The sequence below is a fragment of the Rosa chinensis genome, chromosome 2 (genome assembly GCF_002994745.2).
Source record: "Rosa chinensis cultivar Old Blush chromosome 2, RchiOBHm-V2, whole genome shotgun sequence".
NCBI lineage: Eukaryota > Viridiplantae > Streptophyta > Magnoliopsida > Rosales > Rosaceae > Rosa > Rosa chinensis.
In genome coordinates this window covers 67,837,511-67,843,806 of record NC_037089.1, presented here as the reverse complement: position 1 = coordinate 67,843,806, position 6,296 = coordinate 67,837,511, and the positions used below count along the sequence as shown (strand labels likewise).

The 6,296-nt window shown below is 39.0% G+C and overlaps 1 pseudogene; it reads right to left on the bottom strand.

Annotated features, from left to right (window-relative positions):
• Positions 1-861: 861 nt before the first annotated feature.
• LOC112184835 lies at positions 862-6,096 on the bottom strand (annotated as a pseudogene).
• Positions 6,097-6,296: the final 200 nt, after the last annotated feature.

Genomic DNA, 6,296 nt, shown 5'->3' with positions numbered 1-6,296 from the left:
CACGTGCATACCTAGAGCTAGGTTGCACGTGAGGGGGCGTGTTGGAGAGGAAAGATCCCACATTGGAAAAGTGATAAATAAAATATAACTTATAAGTGGGTGGATCTCACCCAATTGTACCGAAGCCTTTTGTGATTAAAACCCAACACCTGAAGATCCCACATTGGAAAAGTGATAAATAAAATATAACTTATAAGTGGGTGGATCTCACCCAATTGTACCGAGACCTTTTGTGATTAAAACCCAACACCTAACGGGTGGTTAAGTTGAGACAGTATCGGTACAATGGTGGGCCACAGGCCACGCTTGTTGCTGTTTAACATCATTGCCACTCGACTACAAATTAAGGATACTGCTGTGAAAGAAGACCTTTTTTCTTGTGCAATAACTGATGGCTAGTTAGTATTTAACTCTCTCTCTCTATATATATATACCAGTCCTGATCACATGGTCAGCAACTGACCATGGATTTTCTGGTCACTGACCGTCCGATTGAGATCGGACGGTTGACAGCTCTCATCTTAAATCTCATTACTTAGCTGTCAACCGTCCGATCTCAATCGGACGATCAGTGACCAGAAAATCCATGGTCAGTTGCTGACCATGTGATCAGCACTCATATATATACTGAGGTAAATGACACGAACAAATCGATTCCTTTGGTGTGTACAAATGGATGTTTATTTTTCATCAGCCATTTAGGCTAGAGTGCTAGAGTAAATTATTTCCAATCAAATAGTTGTTTACCAATCATACTAGTTATGAATGAGATTCAAATATACCAGTTTTGACCACAAATCAAAGCATTATTAACATGAGAATGAGGGTCTCTCTTGCTAGGTGGGTGTTAACATTTGGGCATCAGTTTCTATTGCAGCTTGACCAATACTCAGCTACAAGTTTGGAGGATAGGAATTGGTATCCAAGAGCTTTGAGGGTTCTTCATACTCCACCAGCTTCCCTACATATTCAAACAAATCCACATTATAGATCAGCATAAGACAATATATATCTTAAAGCCTATTTTGGAGTGCTTTTAGCAATGCCAAAAGTGCATCCCGGCACAGCACCCTCCTGTATTGCCATTTGATAAAATACACCAAGTGCTTAATTACTAGAGTGGCAAAAGCATCTAGATCTGCTACTTTGTTTACTGAGCACAAGATCGAAGTACCAGGCATAAGCACTTCGAACGCATTTAAGAACTGACAAAATGTCTTAAATTTGATTGAAATGTGATTAAGAGAAAAAGTGTAACAGAAAAATGTATATACTATATACCATAGGAGAGGACCATGACCATGTTGCTGTCTATCACTGTTGGAACTCTATGAGCCACAGTTATCACTGTACATTCCGCAAATTCTAGCCTGATGATTCTTTTTGTAGAATGGCATCTGTTGCAGAATCAATGGAAGCAGTAGCCTCATCTAGAACTAGAATCCTGTTCCTCTTGAGAAGCACTCTTCCAAGGCAAAACAGTTGGCGCTGCCCGGCACTCCAATTTCCCCCTTCATCACTCACTGTTCAAATCATTATAGTATGTTATGTTACAATGTGATCCATATTCGCCCTTACTCATAAGACGTAATGTCTAATTGTCTATATATAGAAAATAACAGACTCACCAGACGAGTCCAGAAAATTAGGTAGGCTACTGACTGTTGCCTTGAGCTGACACTTCTCTAGAACCTATATGTGTAGGAAGAGTCCATCATTAAATTGTCTTTTTTTTTTTACCCATTGTTTTTTAAGGCATTAAAGTTGTCTAAACTGAGCTTTCATTAGTAAAACTTGCTAAGAAACAGTGGAAAGTTGAGTTGATGCAGAAAAGGCCTTTACCCTCCATATTTCATCGTCAGAGTATAGGCCTAGAGGATCCAAGTTGGTTCGAATGCTACCCCTGAAAAGTGTTGGTTCTTGAGGGATGATGCTGATCAAGCTTCATTCTCAAATCTTTTAGACCAATAGAGAAGATGTCAAGTCCATCTATAATAATTTTACCACTGCTTGGCTCTACTAAACGAAACAAAGCACTTATGAGTACTGTAGTTTTGCCACTTCCTGTCCTTCCCACAACTCCTACTCTAGTCCCTTCTTTGAATGTGCATGTGATTCCCTTGAGAACGAGTGGAGCGTTCTGACGATATTTGATCTTTAACAAAACAAGAAATATAATTCATAGTAAGCTAGTTAATGAATATCACTAAGGAACTGAAGTTCATGCATATGATTGAAGAATATCTTACATTCAGAGAATACAGCTCTATCCTACCCTTCATAGGCCATGAAGAAGGTGGCCTATTGTCCTCCACAATTTCCGGAGGCTCAGGTGAAATCTGCATGAATTGTTTTATCCTTTCGACTAAGATAATGTGGTTTGATAAATTGCAATACCATCGAGTCTGATAAATTTGCGTCCCCGTTAATGTCAAAGCATAAGAAAGAGAAAGCCCCACAAGTCCTACAGAAAAATAAGATAAACTATGAAACTCCTTAATTATTTTGAAACAATCACAAATGTACCACTGATGCTCAAATCATGTATACCTGGAGAAACATAACCCTTGGGAAGTAGAATAAGGAGAAAAGCAGCGGTGAAAAGGGTCACATTTTGAAGTGCTTCTGTCCTCAAAATTAACCACTCCATGGTTGCATTGGAGTGAAAGGAGAGACTTGCATCTGTGTCAACTCGCTTTAGGAAGTTGTGGAAGAACCTGTCAACCATTGTAAAAGCTCTTATAGAGACCACTCCAAGTGATGTCTCAGCTGTATAATTTATTACGGGAGCTTTTGTTGTTCCATTTATTCTTATCAGCTCCCTTGCAGAGGCTAGATAGTAACTCTTCAGTCAAAACAAAGAGGTAAGAAGTAATTAGTTCCATCATTCATTGGTGATCAAAGAAAGAGAGGGATTGAAAAAAAAAAAATCAACTTAAGTTTCGTTCCACCTGAACATATTGTGCAGCAATAATGGCAAGAATGGCTACAATGAGAACTTCCCATGTGACAGAAGCCATAATTCCAATCACTGTCAGCAGTTCAGTACCAGAAGCCACCAGAAAGATTGTAGCGAAAGGTATGTCAAGATCCAATATACTTAAATCTAAATATCTGATGAAGCCTGCAATAGTATAAATATTGGCATGACATATTCTAAATGAAATTGACTTAATTAGAGTACATAAAAGAGTGTTAATCGTTGACTTTTTATTGAAGTTTAAGTACACTTACTCGTGTCAAAATTCATCCGATGGGAGTTGAGTCAAAGAAAAGCATGGGAGCCTTGAAGATAGCATCTATGAAACTACAGAAAAAATGCTCTAGACGCCTTCAATCCCATAAGGGCTGCGAAGTATGACCTTAGAAATACAAAGACAACACCAAGTGTTGATACTGCAGTATAAACTCCGATGAGTATGCCGCTAGTTATTTTAGGAATTTGAATGGCTAGAGCTAGCCAGTAAGTTGAAGCAACCTGAAGACCAAGAAAACCAATCGGCGCTATTGTGCCTAAGCAAAGAAGAAGTGTTGCCTTAGAAACAAAAATGTAATCCCAAAAGGGCTTCAACCCCACATCACCAATCACCTTCTCTTCTTCTTCTGTTAGCTGCACCCCAGGTACACTACGGTTACTCCCATAAGACTCCTCTGGCTGGATCATATCTTCCTTTTCAGAATCTTCTTGAACTTGATAGTTTGAAGGACCCAATGTTGTTACTGCATCTTTGTGAGCATTCACAAGCTTCGCAAATGCAGTTCCTGCTGTCAAGAGACTCTTGTAGCTTCCGGATTGAGTAATTTGTCCATCCTCAATTACTTGGAAAAGGAAATAGTGAGGAAAAAAACTGTGTTCCTTTTGTATCAAACACAATATGTTGGAGGGGAAATAAAATTTGAATATGAGCTTATAATAACTAACCAAAATCTTGTCAACTTGTGAGAGAAATTCAACTTGATGAGTCTCCAGAATTACAGTTTTCTTTGCAAGAGCAGACATGACACAATCCTTCGTTAAGTGAATCGTTCAAAATTGAATGAAGTAGTACTGGTTCTATAAATTACACTGAATTTGGTTATGAAGATGTCAGAATATTATGAATTTGTAACCTTTCTTACACTAAATAGAATTGCAGCTGTATTTGCATCCACGGCACTAAAGGGGTCATCAAGGAGATAGATATCAGCATCATTATAGACAGCTCGGGCCAGCTGAATCCTTTGCTTTTGTCCTCCACTCATGTTAATTAAGTCCCCTCTGCCCTATTTCAGTAAGATCACCACGATCAAAGCTAGTAATATCTTTATCCAAAGCACAAGCTTTTATGGCCTTCTCATATCTGCTCTTGTCCATTGGCTTGCCGAAGAGTATGTTATCACGAACTGTCCTACTTTGTATCCAAGAAGTCTGAGAAACATAGGCTATGCTTCCAAATAAATCAACCTGTTTGCACGCATTGAAAAGAAAGCATGTGAAGTAAAATGCAAAACTTTAATTAGTGCGGATATTCGTATCCAACATTTGTCATCAACTTTAAATTGTCTCACCATTCCTGACATTTTGGGCATCTCTCCAAGTAAAGCATGCAAAAGTGATGATTTTCCAGCACCAACTGGTCCACAAACTGCAATTTTCTGCTCCCATTTTACTTCCAAATTCACATCTCTCAGAGTTGGGATCGTTGTTAGTTCAGGATCCCAGCTGAACGTGCCACTTTCTATTTTTAAGCTCTCATCTGAATTCTGTGATGGGACTTTCCTTATTTCACTATCCTTTAGCTCATTATCAAGCAGAAAAAAATTCAGCCGATCAAACGAGACCTTGACTTGTATCATAACTGAAAGTGCTTCCGGTATAAACCTGACAGGTTCCCCCATGCTTTTCAATGATGCTCGAACTGTGAATATAGTACTTGCATTTACAGGAGCACTGTTGAAAACAATGCATCCTAGAAAAACAACCGAAGAGATGATGGTTGGTGCCATCCAATACATGACAGTTCCATAAGCCTTTTCAAATTGTGCCTCAATGATGCTAGAACTGTGAATATAGTACTTGCATTTAGAGGAGCACTGTTGAAAACAATGCATCCTAGAAAAATAACCGAAGAGATGATGGTTGGTGCCATCCAATACATGACAGTTCCATAAGCCTTTTCAAATTGTGCCTCAGCCAATGGTTTGAACTCTCTTTCGCGAAGGGCATCAACCGAGTTTTTGAATTTCTCTTCCCATGATTGTAACTTAATGATTTTCATGCTGTTCAGAGGTGGCTCTAAGCCTTTCATCCTGAGCTACCATGAACTCAGACTGACACTTCTGAAGTACCTTAGCAAATGGCACATTCAGAAGACCAAACATGATAAGAGGAACTAAACCAGGTGGAGCACCAACACCCGCGACCACATAAAGTACAACAATGGAAAGCAATAGTTGCAACGAAAGACTCCATGTCGAATGAAACCACCATAGGAACTCCCCCATTCGATAAGCATCCACTGCTATGTAATTCACAATCTCTCCAGCTGAGTGCTTTCTCCTTCCCAAACTAGAAAGCTTCAGCTGCTTTTGATAGACTGCAACCATCAAGGCTGACCTCATTCTCATGCCAGACCTTCTTGAGTCAAAAAACCAGTGTCTCTGGCTCAAAGATTCAACTACTTTGGTAAGAACTAGATACCCCACTATAATGAGGCCTTTAGAGAGACTTTCATTGTCATTATTTGATTAGTTTACAAAAGCATAGAGTATAAGAGGAGAAACTACAACAGCAATGGTCTTGAGGAATGCACAAATGATTATCAACACATTTTCCTTCATGTAAACTCTTGCCATGGCTCTGAGAATAACCAAGTTCCTCGACATACTACTTGAGCTCTTCTCCCTCGAGAGGGACTCCAATGCATTAGAAAACTTCTGGTATGCTACATTTGCTTCGTCTTCAGAAACCAGAGAAGGGATGTCTTCGAGATCTAATGCTCTCGAGGAACCCAACTTAAGGAGAGGATTGACCCAAGAAAGTGTCAGTTTGCTAAGGAAGCTGGCTTGGTCTAATTTAGTTTTGGCTAATAAAGGCTCAGATAGGCTGCTATCCATGTTTTTTGATGAACAACTAGCCGAGGTTTCTAGTTAAACAGAAAATAGAAGAAGCAAAACATCAAAAATGGATTGGTCATGATTTCATAATGAGCAACATACATGATCAAAGAGAAGGATAACATATATACTAGAAAAATTGAAATTAAAGAAAGAGATAGTATACTTGGCCATAAGTAAAAAATATATAGCAGTAATTT